The 16,362-nt window shown below is 35.5% G+C and overlaps 1 protein-coding gene and 1 non-coding gene across 2 annotated transcripts in view; both read left to right on the top strand.

Annotated features, from left to right (window-relative positions):
- The window catches only part of LOC128985644 (protein sidekick-like), a 143,801-nt gene that overhangs the window by 2,313 nt on the left and 125,126 nt on the right, over positions 1–16,362 (top strand). The window lies entirely within an intron of this gene.
- Positions 11,769–11,840, top strand: Trnad-guc (transfer RNA aspartic acid (anticodon GUC)). The gene has a single exon. It is a non-coding gene; the product is annotated as a tRNA-Asp (tRNA).

Here is a 16,362-nt window from a genome sequence, read left to right as displayed (position 1 = left end):
TACATTTTTAGAAAGGGATAGGCTACCTGTTTTGCTTTGTTGTCTAGTCTATTCGTGAAAAGTATTCGACGAGACTATTTTTGCATTTTAAGCAATTTTAATTTTCTGTTTAACATGCAGTCATGCTTCACTCCTAGTTTCTGTATTTTTGATTAGTCATCGCAGTTTAAGTGTATTCCTCGCACTTTCTTGTAACCGACAGAGCTCAGTGGTTCGCCAAACTTATCCCCAGACGCGTAAATCACTCCGTCTGTTCTCTTGTTCTCCCTTTGTCGCTTTTTGTTTTCTGGAATGGCTTCCGATTTGGAATGGGTTTGCTCTGGTCCATTTGCATTATTAACGAATTTAAAGGATTGTAACTAGTAGGGTGATAAAAGATCCAAACGTCTCTTTAAGGGTGGGTTCTGCTACACTTGCGCTCATTGATGTAACGATGATTAAACGCGTCGAAATGTTTATCAATAAGTAAGTAGGTACCTACATTTCTACCAATTCGAACAGACAAAACCATAGAATAACGATGTTAAATGGATTTCGGTGATATTTAGTTGAAGTTGTGAAGACTGTCAGAATTACAGGGACTATAGACTCTCGAACAAAGTTTCTGTAAAGACTTGCAGCGATGGCAGAATGACGTATCGGATGGCATAACAGTTTAAGTACAGGATAATTATTTGTATCACTGTAATCTCTCCGTACCCTAACTAAACGCGTAATCGTTATAAGCACAATGGCCTCGCGTAGCAGAAAATTATAACTGGGCGAAGATTCCCATAAACTGGCCATCGCTCAGGTAGTGATAACGATAGTTAGCCAAGGAGAAGAAGAAGACCCACACTCGCGCTGTGGGAACATGTTTACAATGGACGACGTTTCCTTTCCCATCGGTCCTTGCAACATTCTCGAACGTCTTTGTCCATTGTTATCTGACAGACAGGTGAAAGATCCATCAGTACCTTTGGAAACCAACTTGATTCAAAAGATACACGCAAGATCAAACGGAGACTTACTCAAACAGTGCTTAGACATCCTGGCAATTGAAATGATTTACGTTCTAAGTATTGAACACTGTTTCGAGTTTGAATACTACTACCGGTACTGAGTTGTTTGAGTTGTGAATCGACTACCGTGTCATAAACGATTACCATTATTACCTATTATAAGGATGAACTTGCGAAACTGGTAGTACGATTGGTTGATATTGTGTAACTTAGATATTTTTAAAAATAACTATCTTCATGCGTCTTTTAAGGTATTTCACTTGCGGCTAAGCAACGCTTCGTGTACTTTTGTGATTTAGGAGGACACGTTTTTCGGAATAATTAGTGGTAGGCCTACTGTTCTATAAATTGAAGGTCCAATCGTTTCTCCTCATTCAAGTTCCAGTAGTCTATTCGTAATTTCTGGTAATCCCACAATAAAGACTGCAAGTATATAATGACAGCTTTTGGTGTTAAAAAGTTAGTGTGTACAGTTTTAGTACAAAATACCCCCGCCGCAGCAAACCTGCCGACTAAGCGAATTTCCATTTGTCTTAATTGATTTTCAATGAAATATATTTTATTAGGTTTAACGAGTACCTAGGTTTGCTGCTACAAGGAAACTAATAAAGTGTGTTTTTTTGTAAAATATTGATAGCTTAGTGCAAAATAAATAAATTTGATCAAAATGCAAAATATATCAATAAACAACCAAGCTACAACATTTGACAATATTCTCCATAAGAATAACATGGGAATTTTAAATTGACATTTTTTAAATTTTCTCCGTTACTATTAACCGAACAAAAATACTTTTATAAACTAAATTAATTGTTTTTTTAAGCTCTTTAAAAAGGTTAAAGAGAAATTGGGAAATTGTGTGTTTTGAGGGTCAAAAGTGAGAAAAACCAATTTTTACCCCATAAAACCCCCCGTAAAGCCCCGTTCCCATGGTCCGATCATGCTGGTTCGCGAACTCATTCAAGTTTATCCCGCTTTACACCGTTAAACCAAATTTCATCAAAATCGGACAAAAATTACTCAATTTATCGCGTTCACGGACGTGTATATACATTTGAACGAATGGTGTTTTTGGCCTCTGGGGACATCAAAATGAAAAAGTAAATCGGTCCCGGGTCTAGGTCTTACCGTGCCACCTACGGTAATAGCTACTTCCCTATAGGGAAATTCGCTAAAAACCCTAACCCACGTTTGATATAATTTTCTGCAATCAGTTCCAGCTCCTAAACTCAGAAATTCGTTACGTGGCCTGAACGTGGAACTGAAACACAAACAAAACTGTTTATATAAATACAAAACAGCAGTCGTTTATGACAAGGGGTACCAATCGACGACCAATCAAAAACCAACTCTGGACTCCCGGCACGTAGAGAATCAATTCGGTCGATTGCGCTGGAAATGGGGTACAAATCTTCAGTAGCCAGTGACGTAACAGACCTGCTATTGCTTCCCAATTAAAAAAACGAATGAAAATAATTTGTTATAGAGTAGATATCTAAAACTCCATTTATTTCAATTATTTCTTTCGACGATTGGTTTGTCTAGTGTTGTACTTTTAACTTAAAATATTCTTCTAACTCCAAACATATAATCAATGTTTAAATCAAATTGATTTTCAAGTGAGGAGGATGATTGTTAGGCCTACTGTATACTAATTGGCAACACTACGCTGATTCCTCAAGTCTTTTGATGTTTAACCGTAAACAAAAAATAGGCATGATAGCCTACCATGATTGGTTAGCCTACCATTTCGTAATTAGCTTAAACCGTTTTTTACTTCGTATGTGTTGTATTTTTATAAACATCATGTACATTGTTATATTTGTCGATAGGCTATGTGTTTAAAAAATGTATGGGATTGTTGCATGGCATGGGTGTAGTCTAATTTTGTTATCAGTGTTGTTATAGACATCCTGGCAATTGAAATGAAAACCAGTGTTAAATAACAAACGTTTTGTACTCAGCGTTTTGATTCATCCATCAGGCACTCGATAAATAAGCGATGTAAGAATTTTGAAATCTTGCTTGAATGTTAGACCCTACTAACCTATACAACAAATATGTTACCTATATCTTAAATCGATTACGAAAAGGGAATTCTCTTTAATCAATTCATTTTACGGTAGTTTAAACAAGCTTTGCATTTTTCGGGTGAAAATAAATAGGGATGAATTCGTTAAATCGTAAAACGGAACGTGTTTATCGTGAAACATTGAGAGTCGATCGAGCGTTAATCAGACTGTTTTAGTCTACGGTATTTATTGTAGCCTATAGGTACCCAGTGATTGAGTGTATCACATGACCTCTTCAACTGATGTGTCCGACAATCACACACACATATTATGTAAATTGCATTAAGCTATATAGTGTAGTGACCCAAGAACACTCTGGTCCACCCCTGGCCAACACGTGGAGATGAAATGTTTTTAATCGACAATCTTTTTCTACGAAAATAAATGTAGTGTTGTGACAGGTGACATGTTGTTTGGAAGTCGTGTGTTATTTTTGACCATTCTCACTTCCCACTTGTCAACAACGCTTGCTCACTGTTTCTGATGGGAAGGAAATTACACTTTTTGTATAATGCTATTGTCTATAAAATGTTGAATACACCTGATGGTTTGTAACGATTTACTGATCTGATCAACGTTTCTTGGTAATCGAGGACATTCTTCTAGATTTCTGTGTGATATTTGTACTCAGTAATGCGTGTACTATAACAATTGTTGCTGATAATGCTATTAAAATGTGAGCGTTGACACATTGTGTTTATAAAGGGTGCGCCAAAATAACCTGACAGTTTTTAATGATAAATAACTCAAGCAAAAAATACAATTTTATATATTAAATAATGTAATATTGTACACACTACTATGCCATTTTCACTTATGAAAAATTATATCACTTAGGTTACGTCCTTCTCCTAAACGTAGGCTTCCCAATTTTTTGTGTGCATATTTGCAGTCACCTTCGCCTGATGAATAGAAACAATCTCTTCCCAGATACAGTGCTTGATTTCAGGGATGGTTCGAAATTTCGAAACAAACACTTTGCTTTTTAAGTATCCCCATAGCCAACTTAGTCACACGAAATTAAGTCTGGGGATCGAGCTGACTACAGCACATCACCAAACCAAGAGATCACTTTACCGGGAAAGAGTTCACGCAAAACTGTCATTGAACAATTGGCTGTGTGACAAGTTGCGCCGTCCTGTTGAAACCATGTGTTGTCATGTGTATCTCTCCTAACATTCGCAGTTGTGGAACCAAAAATCTCCTCAGTATTTCCACATAGCGTTCCGAGTTTACAGTGATGGGGGAAGTTCCCACTTTCGTCCTCAAAAACATATGGTCCGATGACTCCAAACAGTGCCCCACCACACTAGACAGTAACTTTCTTTCGACGAAGTGATGTTTTACCAAACATAACCTAAAAATGGCATAACATAAGCAATCCTTCACTACAACAATGAGGTCTCTAGCTAGTATAACAACTGACTTATTACAAAACAAAAACCGTCAGGTTTTTTTGGCGCACCCTTTATATCAACAACCAAATATTCTTCGTTGTAAATTATTTTCTGTGCAATCACACAGAAGAAGTAGTAAGCCTACAGAAAAAGTAATTCCTAAAAAGACATCGTCCACCTTTTTTGCGTCGTTATATAAATACAGCCCATCATCCCAGAACAGCCTATTTTCGAATAATGCCAGTCCGAGTCCAGTTCCAGTGACCAGTACACACATATTTTTCTACTGAGCAACCAGGCAATGCTGCCAACCGATTCGAGGTCATTCGACCATTGCAATGTCAGTGCAACCCAGGTGTACCAACATTCATCTGCGCCTGCATGCAGGATTGCAGCCAACGTTACGGAGGTGGAGAAAACTATTTATTAAATTCCCAAGTCCAATGTTTCTAAAATTTAGTTTGTATTAGATCCAAAAACAACGTAAAAGTGTTGTTGTTCAGAACGACACTGTTACGTGCAAAAATCATACATCAGACAATGCCCAATGAAAATCTGAGAATATTCGAGAACTGTTCCATGACGCAAAAAATTGTAGGCTAGTCGTAGTTTTGATGCATGGTACAAAGTCACGTTTTTACTTGTTACAAAATTTACGGTAAATTTAATAACACGTACAATGCTGATCAAGAAGTTATTTACAAAATTTACACACTTTTAATAAATTGAATACCATTACGTCATCTAAAGCACGCCGTAAAAAGGTTTTCTATTTTTGAAGTTATTATCGCATTTACACATCGTGGAATGCATGGTATTTTCTTCTCAGTGTTACAATTCTATGTATCATGAAGTAGCAATCAGAATCAACTCTATTATTTATAACAATCGTTGAAAAGTCCTGTTCTCCATCAAATGTGCTGTAAATATTAACGGGATTGTAATCTTTCAGTTGCTTCGCATTGATGAAAGTGTAATCTGAGAAGGACAAAGGACAAATTGTTTCCAAAGTTGGCAGTCTGACGAGCATAATTATTGTAATGATGGCAACACTGCCTACAACAACTCTTGTTAACCACCAACTTCGGAGGGACATTTGATCACTTTCCTGGTCTAATTAGTCAAATCAGAGTTAGTTCGTATTTGATTTTAACATTTGTAGAGCTACAAATTGGGGAAGATATGGCATCAGTGTAAAGTTTCCAGCTGAGATATTAATATTAGCTTATAAACTGCCTCGAAAAATGGAAAAAATAGGAAAAAAGTTGGTATAGGTTGGAGTAACCGACAACATAATGGATTATTTATTAGAGTGCAATCAATATCGTCTTATCAGAATGTTAACCACAGTTCAGTCTTGCTGGATATGTGACTTACATTGGCCTACGGTATTTCGTTAGTGTTTATTGATATTCATATTGCCATTTAATTTATTGAAGTCTTTCTTGACGAAAAACATTTTCCACAGTTCATATGTGTGTAAATCAATATTTTGCCATATTCTTTGAAAATTTAACTTAATAGCCTACTTCAAACAAAAGCAAAATAATAGGAGACGTTACAATATCTTACATCAAACAAGGGTGTTTTAATGGGAATTGAACTCATCTCATTAATTATTGTCTGTGTTATAATTAATTAAAAGATATAATACGTCCAGACACAGCTATATACGCGCAGACAGTATTTCCTGTTAAGAGTTAGCGGGACATGTAAAGCAGCAGACGCAGTTAAATCGATGAACCACTAGAAAAATGGGGCGCCTCAGTGTAACGGCCCTCTTGAATTTTGTGGCAAACTTTGGTCTTTTATTGGACCTGGGATCTTTATGCTTATTGCCTTACCTCTTAGGCCCAGACCACACGGTCATCTAACTGTCGGACCTCCGCCTCCACCTGCCTATAACCTGATTGTTTTGTAGGCTATTTGTATTTACTATGTTGGTTTTTGTGTAAAGGAACTGTCCAGCCCTGGTCTATTTTATCTATCGTTGACATATTTATTATAGACATCGTTAAATTATTAATACCCAAACCTTGACAATAGTTGTTTCAATAACGTCCTCGAATATTTTTAATTGACAGTCGCATGCCGTTGCAAAGTTTTCGAGGGACCAAATTACGCAATATCATTATACGTGTACCAATTTTTACCTCATGTTTATGAGGAGGAAGTTCAGATGGATTGACTGTTAACTTCACGGGATGGTGGGTGACGTTTTCATATGCAACTAATAGTCCAACGACAAAACAGTCTAAAATAGTTTAACATTCAATAGGTTTTATTAACCTCTATCATACCTAACAAAATGTTAATAGTCTAATCCAATACGGTATCAACATATTCAATACCGATGTTAGTATATTCTGTAATCAACATCTTACGGAGTTTGAATTTGGAAGGAGAAATTTAGAAATATAGGAATTTAACGTAATCAGATCGACTCATGTGTGTCCTAAAATTCGCAATCACTTGTAATCGGCTCAGGCTCGGACAGTGGACAAGCCGCTGGTAAACCTAAGCTGGCTTGCAGTGTGGGAACCTCGTATCCTAACCGGTTCCGTTTCCTGTAATCAGGTGCTATCAGTGACCGGCCGTGACGAAGGACGAAGCAATGCGGACGAAACGTCGCTCAGGATCCTCTACATCCCCCCACTACTACAGACAGTGGCTTCCGCAATCCACACATGTAGTAAAGAAAGTTGTTTGGTCAATTGTGAGTGTGCCAATTTGGATACAATCTCTTTCCCAATCCCTCGTAAAGCGGATGAAATGTACTGAAATAAGTAATGTTTCCGCACTGATTCGTTTGTTGTTTAACATTTTATGTTAACAGTAGTTGTTGACACATGTACTGAGAGCTGCTAAAACGATAAAAATAGTTGGAAAATGTTATCAGTCATAATTACCCTACTTTGCCTATTGCCCATATGGTGATTACAGGTTTTTAAGTAAAGTTATTTGTCATTGTTCATAATAATATAAAAGAATATCATCGATGTGTTCGGTATTAAACATTAGCCTTTAAGTTAGTTGCCAAGTGGTTTTAAACGTATTACTCTTATTATCATTTTCTACTAGGGTTAAATAAATGTCAAATACGTTGAAACACACATCATCGACACAGACGTACTGACTTCTTGGAAATTATATTCACCGCATACTTACTTTGTATTTTTCTGAAGCGTAATACTCCAGGAATAAAGAGATTAAAATATTTTGTATTACCGTAAATAAAGAGTTAGTCATCTGCTTGGTATTTTAATAATATATTGAATAACTGTCGTTCCAGAACTGATATTATACATTTTAACTTCTTGTTTTTTACTTTTGGTTGTAGAATTCCAGGATTAACATAGGCATGCCCGCCGTCATAGTAAACGGCTAGGAGATTTGTCAAAGTTTTCTTCAAGCTCAATCACAAGATTATACGTACGTCCACATATCTGTAGAGAAAGTCATTAATATGAGTAGTTTAAGCATGACTAGCTGCGATATACTCGTGCGTGACGTTCAGCGTGTGGTTTGCGAGTTGCCAGGTTGAATGAGCCGTGTGTTGTAGGTGTGGGCGTGTAGTGTCTAGTCGTAAAACAAGACGCGGAAGGGTAGAGAGGAGAGGTATTTCCGTCTGTTCCACCCTCCTGTGCTAATTATAACTCCACTGGAGACTACCCTCAGGTGCTTCTTGTGGTCGACATCCACACCCGACACTGACAAAATGTAGCAAACTTGTGTAGTCTAAACTACCTATAACATATGGAATGGTCAAAATGTGGATCTGGGTTGAACTTCTGTTGGTGAATAATGCATTAAATACTGGGATGCTCATTGCTTTTAATTTAATGTTTATAATAAAACAGATACATTTTGGTCTCTAGAATTGATACGTTATAGATCTAAAACATACGTCTCTCAATTTTTATCATTAATTACTGTAGGCTACGATTCTTCAATTTTGCATAGCGAGTTCAGATTTTAAGGTGCTTTCGTTGGTAAACTCTAAAGCTCTAATAATTCGATAATTTTTTAGCATTATAAACATTGAAAAATAAAATTGCATCGTAATAAATTTAAACCCAAAGTGTCCCTTTAATTACAAAATATATTTTTTTAATTTTTTCTATGAAAACTACCTATTTAATTTTCAAGGTTCAGGTTTGAACCACTAAACATATTTATAAATATATTCACAGTGTTACGTAATTAATTAATTTTCTGTCGGTAATATTTATGGATTCATTCATTGTCACTTTTATTAATCACCGCAACAGAAATACAATCTTAAACTACCTTAACGTTATTATACACCGACTGTTTGTTCACATTAAATTTCATCAGATTTAAGAATCACGTTTAATTGATAAGACTGCAAAGTGGTTAAAATGATCGTATTCATATCCAGGTTTTAGTTTTGAGAAGGTTGATTTTGGACCCAATCTTCATTTGTCATTGTTAGACTATTATTAATTATTCCCTTTACTAAAATGGCAAAGTTAGATAGACCTACAGTAGATGTGATGACTACTACTGGTAATCATAAGACCTTGGTCCGAACAATTCATTTTAAAACATGCTTTAAATGCCATGCCCAATACTTAGCTTGTAGACAGGCATATCCTAATATACCTTACACTATTTTACGTGAATTCTCCTACAATAGGTGATTTATTCGTAACTATTTTTTTACAAATGTGGCCAGTACTGTATTGTACAAAACAACCGTTGGCAGGCGCTCCCCGGTCCCCACACTGACACCATATGGCGATCATGTCGGCACGCCCAGTAGGCAGTAGGCCTCACCACACATTCATTACTTTATTTAATAGCCTGTTATCCTAAGTGTTCCAATATATTTTTTCGATCCTATAAATTAGTTTTTCATTGGATCGGTGACAGGTCGAGTTTAGTCGCTCATGCTGTAGGCCTACGTAAATTTAAGTGATACAGCCACTTCAAGTGAAGGGAACTGAACAATCTATTTATGAACAAGGATATAAAATATGTCATTGTTAAGTAAGCAAGAAATATTGTTTGCCAACTATTTTCATTGCATTGCAGATTGATTGAACTGTAATTTGTCATTGTAATGGGCATCTCTATCTAGAAGGATTCTCCACCCACTTTAAGTATATTAGGCTATCGCAAACACAGGCAAACACAGGATAAATAAATTTTCATACGATGTAATTAATCCATCTCTGCGTATCTAATGTGTTCATTTTAATCCCTTAAGGCCTACCTGTATAGAAGACCAAGAGTACGATACCGGTACGTTTATACATAGTGATATATCATATAAAAAATTGTGCCTGAAATTATTGATCTGTGATAACACTTACCATTACCAATTACGAGATACAACTGTTCAATACCAACATGAGAACCAACGGAAGCAACTATTGAACCGTGTTTTAAATATCTAATGCCAGTGGTCTGGACGGAAGTCAGTTTTTTTCTGAGATTTCCGCTGCCCTGGGGTCAAGTCCCGCGATGACGGTTGACCTTTGGCTTTTAGCGGTCTGCCAGATTAACTGCAACTGATACAACTGCTTGAATTATAGATGTTATGTTTTTTTTAACCTTGGCGTTCATTTACTATTTTGCGAGTGTAGTAAGTACTAAATGGGTATAGCATTTAAAGCATGTTTAATGAATTGTTCGGACCAAGGCCTTATGATTACCAGTAATTATTCATTACATCTACTGTATGTCTATCTTACTTTGTCATTTTATTCTAGGGAATAATTAATAACAGTTTAACCAATCAATCAATCTTATCAGTATAAAACTAAAACCTGGATTTGAATGTGATCACTTCAACCACTCTGCAGCCTAATCAATCAAACGTGATGTTTAAATCTTAGGAAATTTTATGTGAACAAACATTCGGTTTATTATAACGTTAAGGTAGTTTAAGATTTTAATTTCTGTTGCTGTGAATAATAAAAGTAATAATGGATTGAATACATGAATATTACGGACTGATTACGTAACATTATATATATATTTATAAATATGTTTAGTAGACTACTTCTGATAAATATTCAACCTGAAATTTGAAAATTAAATAATTTTCATAGAAGAAATAAAAGTTAGTTTTTTATCAGGTCGTTGACAGCGAGTTGTATCGTTTCATGCCTACCCTATACGTCAAAATTCAAGTGATACAGCTTCCAAGTGGTATAGTATAAGAATCTTTTTCAATATATGAACAAAGATATTAAATATGACATTGTTATGTTAGCAAGAATAGTTATTTGTGTAACTAGTGGTGAAAGTGGCACTTTGCTGCACACGAGAGCAATGTTTACGCACGAGCCGCAGGCAAGTGCGGAATGATCTCGAGTGCAGCAAAGGCCTTTTTCACTCGTGTTACACATTATATTTTTCCTACAGTCACTATAAATCATATAAATAATTTGTCTTTCAAACACTAGGCCTATACAACACGTTTTTAGGTTCAGCTGGCAACACAAATGGTGCCCTAGAGAAAGTAGTACCTGAGGTCCGTATCACTCCGCTATTTTTCCTCGGCAAGAAATGTGCTCCGCGTTTTGAGAATATAGTTCCGTATGTTTTTTGTAATTTGAAGTGGTTTCCGCGCCTAAAAAATGCTTTAAAGGTATTTTCTTGTTTATTAAGATCGTAGGAATGTTTTCAAAACGTTTAAAAGAAGTCCAGAAAGTTCAGAAATGCCGAAACTATAAACACGAAATGACAGGTTAAATCGTAGTTATAATAGTCAATCAGCTGCTCATAGTATTATTATCTTTAAGTGTTGCCAACCTATTTCCAAGCGTACACGGATTACGTGCATAATAAAACCACGCTGTTTTGTGTTGTTTCGTTGGAATCCTTATGTGCGGCAAAGTATAAACCGTACGGAAAAGTATAAACCGTACGGCAAAGTATAAATATGCAGCAATTAGCAGCTTTCTGTACTATAAACAGTACAGGGAAGCCTACTTTGTCGGGTGACTGTAGGAAAATATTATTTGCCAACTATTTTCATTGCACTGCGGATTAATTTTGCATTTCGAAAAACGAATTATGTTCGTAAAAAAATTATAAAATCCATTTGATTTCAAAGTCATATTTAAAAATACAATAGGTTCAAAACCGTTACGAGTTTTTGGATTAGGTCTAATAAGATTTTCTTTCCGTGCGGACTACAAGATTTGCGTGATATCTAATTTAATATCTAATTTAAAAACATGAATGGATGTAACACATCACCACTTGCCATATTACTCCTTTAAACTATTCAATTTGACTTTAATCTCTCTAAATTGTACGCATCTTCGGTAGTATGGTGGTCAGTATCCCCGCCTGTCACGCGGGAGACCCGGGTTCGATTCCCGGCCGGAGAGGAAACTTTTTGCCAAGGGGGCCAATCATTTTTGGAAGCGGTCCACAATAAAACTGTATTTTATATGACTTGCGACTTTTTAAACCACGATATACGTTTTTTTTAGTTCTTAAAATTAATATTACGCAGTCCTATTCCTGTTGTCGATTAACAACATGTCTACCGTACGTTCTGTATGAGGCTCGTAAACTATGTAATGCCGGTCGTAGACAGGAAGAGGGGTGTCAGGTAAATGACCTTGATAACGTATATGATAAGGAGAGCAGATACAAGATAAGAGAGTGTCCTGGCACCGCGCCGCGCCGTGCTGCTTCTCATGACAAAGGGACTGACCTCTGTCACTTTTTTGATCTTTATTCTAGCTTGGTTGGAAAATTATAACTAAGCGATTTCTATAAAATGAAACTACCCTTACATATTGTCAAAATTTGATTCGACTGGGATTTTGAACGCTAAAAAATATTTGGCCTATTCACTGATGTAATGCTACCTAATTATTGGAGAGTCATTTTATGAAAAGAAAAAAAACTACAGTATTTCGCAAGTTATTCAGTTCGGGCTAGTTGTAAATTGTTTAGAGATCCAAAGGTATTTCATGATTAATAATTAGCGTAGGGCCTACTCGTTGATGACGTGACTTAATAATCGTAATGACTAGGCAAATGAGTACGCATGTAGTTACGAAAATCATACTGAATTGGTCACTTCGTCATAATAAGTACGGGGGGACCGAGCCATGGCTAGGTATAGTTTATTTTGGTTGTAAATGCAATAAAGGGAATTCATGTTCTTTACAAATATGTTTTTATTATTTAAGTTCCAGTGGAATTTCAATTTATTATGAGTACAGCTGTCCAAATTATGTAAGCTATATAAATACCCCCGCCGCAGCAAACCTGCAGACTAAGCGAATTTTAACTTGTCTGATTACATTTTTACTAAAATATTTCCATAAATAAGACATATTTATTCCCAATTTAAATAACATTAGATTTAACAAGTGCTTAGGTTTGCTGCTACGGGGAAGGTAAAACGTGTTTTTTGACCATATGTCAATAGTATAGGATAAAATAAATAAATTTGCCAAATTTTATCAATATATATCAATAAACAAGTAAACTACAACAGTTTTCATTTTCTCCATAAGAATAACATGGGAATTTTAAATTACACTTTTTTTTATTTTCTCCGTTACCCTTAGGCATACAACAGCGCTTCAATATACTAAATTATTTCCTTTTTTAAGCTCTACAAAATGGTTCAGAAAGAAATTGCAAAATTTTTCGTTTTTTGGGTAAAAAATGGGAAAAACCAATTTTTACCCCATAAAACCCCCCATAAACCCCTGTTCCCATAGTCCGATTATGCTGGTTCGCGAACTCGTTCAAATAAACGTAGGTTTACACGTTTGTACCAAATTTCCTCAAAATCGGATCATTTTTGCTCGAGTTATCGCGCTAACGGACACATATATAAATATATATATAAATATATATATACATATATATATATATATATATATATGAATTTGAACGGATGGTGTTTTTGGTCTCTGGGGACCTCAAACCGAGAAAGTAAATCGGTCCCGGGTCTAGGTCTTACTATGAGACCTACGGTAATAGCTTATTCCCTATATGGGAAATTCGCTAAAAGGAGTGCATCAAAATTGTAAAATCTACCCTTAATAAGAATGAATTGTGTTGATCTCGAAACACTCATCACTCATCAACACTGACTTGCTCTATTGCCCAATAAGTTACAACTTATGTTTATTTATGACTATTAGTCCCTAATTCCAAAATTTCGTAAAAAGTCCTTCAGCTGGATTTCGAGATATATTTTACAGACAAACAGTTAGCTCGTATTATGGTACGGTATAAGATTAAAACCAATATAGACCTAATAAATTCCTACAGCTCCGAGTGGGTAGCCGTATACACACCAAAAGAGAAGACTAAATAAAAGTGGACAAACAGGAAGACGGTTTCAATGTCTATTAAAAAGTAGCGCTGCATATTATGTCTGTGCATGGCTGTTAATGCTGTGTTGAGACATTTATAGAATACCGTGGCTAAAATTATTGTCAAGACTATACCATCAAAACTGCAATAATGAACTTAACAAATTTAATATTGATAACGTTGTAAAGTTATGACTATGTTTGACACAAGACGGGACACAAGATTGGTTCAAACTCATTGAAAATTGGTTAATGGTATAATTTCTAGACCAGCCATTTATTAGGTTCTTTCAATTACTTATATCATTTCTACCTTCTATGTATGCATACCTTATCCTACAAACATATTACACATTATAAAGTTAATAGTTCGTTTAATTATCGGCGTTCCTACGCCATGTTTATGCCGGTTATGTGTGGTTATCTTCACTATAAAATTACTGCCATGAAACTGGACTATGACAGTTAACTCGTTTTGTTGTTCGAATGTACCAGGCTACTGACCAGCTCAGGACCTTATGTGGATTTTAGTTTTAATTTTAACTTCTAGTCTTTGTTTATGATATTCTATTTGCCTATAATTTATATAAACTACACATTCATTAAGGAATTGGTCAACACTCATAATGGGGAAATGCTGTACCACTCGAACCCCCCACCACTCTAGGATACGTTCTTGACCTGACGAAAAACAAAATAATATCGTATGTTTTACTTTAAGTTGTACAAACATGAATATGGTCTAAATTAGGGGTGCTTTTTGGTTCATTGAAGAATGAGTCGTGATATTTACTTGTTAATATTGAAACAATTGTGATAAATAGTAGAAACCATCGATTTCTTACTTTCTTACTGTAAAGCAAAGTTGGTTACAGCCAATGTATTGTAGCTGCTAACAACCAGCGTGCATGTTCAACAATACACAATCTCCAACAGTGTAATGTTGTGTAGCCTACAACTACAACGCTCTGTTGTGTCTACATCCTGACATTTTAAAGCACGTAGTACTCACATAGAGACTTTAAATGATATTATTTTCTATATGCATATTGTCATATATTACTTCTTGTTGCATTTGAAATTACAAATAAAAATGCAATTGCAATTTTGTAATTCTGGATAGTTTCTTTACCGTACTCTATTTTCCAGTGTAAGATTTTCGAAAGCGAACAAAACATACTCTACGACTGCAATTAATTTATATGTCTTAGTCAATAACTATTTGCATTAGTTGTACTTTATTCTAATTACATGTGGCGTACTGTATTAGATTTTTGTATAGGAATACAATAGTTAAAAGATCAAATACTGTATCTTCTAGTCAACAGTCAGCATTAATACGTAAACCATTCCCTAGTTGTTTCCTACTGAGAGTGCTGGCTATAGTCCTGAGGATGTTTATTATCCTTGTATTAAGTGCACAACTTTGTGAATCACTAACACTTCAGATGTTACTTCACAAATCACGTCAAAACTCTTCTTTCATTCGCTTAATGAATCTCAGCACTCCTTGAGAAAGGTTTCCATTTCTCACGCAAGTTTGAAAGTCACGGCTTTCTTCTTAATGTTGTCTGTTCAATGAACAGTTCTCACATTATTCCTCATTAACCGCCACGTCGAAGGCAGCTTCTCAGACAACAATTAATATGTTAACTATGCCAGGGTAAATATAAATACCCTCTTGTTCGATTGTGTTAAAGTACATTTTTCACTGTGTAATTCTCAGAATATTACCGCTATAAGTTAACTGGCGATGGTAATTATATGCTCATAATTGAGTAGATAAGAGATTGTTAACTGTCAGTCTATTCGGTTTAATTGGTTTGAGATGTTAAGGCGTGATTTAGTGTCGAGTGTTCTTTAAAGATTTATCTTGTAAATACGAAGGAAGCAAAATATTCATAAATATAACGAGCGATCTCAGCCCACTTGATTTGTCACGTGGTTGTGTGATCGTCGACCTGCAGATGACGTAATTGACAGTGTGATCCACTCGAGATCTGTGTACACTGTCAGCTGATAACCACTAAACCACTGATTTGATGGGCTTGCAAGTTGCAACAATTGTAACCTAGATAAAGAGTCAATGAGCCACCTAGCCACACACAGGTTAGGCCTACCTCAGCGCGATCAATAAACAAAACAAACCATCAGGGAACTGAGCTTGCTAACGATACGTGACGTAATTTAATAGTTCATCTGATAAAGTTAAATAAACTATCTGGATCTACTTATTCTAATCCTAATTCCAACCCAAATTCTATAGGTTACTGAAGATATTTTCTCGTGAATGATTGTTTACTCTTGTGGCTATTGCTGTTGGTCTTTAATTTTAAATAGCCCAAGATATTTACGGGAAACAAGTATGACTATCACTTCCCTTATTGTCCTAAATGAATTAACATAGGCAATGTACTGACAGAATTCAACTTAGTAATATTTTTAACTGTGGTTATTAAATAATTTAACAGCAATTCTCAAAATGGCAGTTACTATTTAGAATGGTCGTTTTAATTTTAACTTGATATTAAATGACGTAATGAGCTCAAATAGTTCGTTTGTT

The sequence above is a fragment of the Macrosteles quadrilineatus genome, unplaced genomic scaffold (genome assembly GCF_028750875.1).
Source record: "Macrosteles quadrilineatus isolate MER2022 unplaced genomic scaffold, UCM_ALF_1.0 Scaffold_2__2_contigs__length_208266976, whole genome shotgun sequence".
Taxonomy (NCBI): Eukaryota; Metazoa; Arthropoda; class Insecta; order Hemiptera; family Cicadellidae; genus Macrosteles; species Macrosteles quadrilineatus.
The sequence above is the reverse complement of the archived record's forward strand: the minus strand, read 5'-3'. Positions and strand labels throughout refer to the sequence as shown.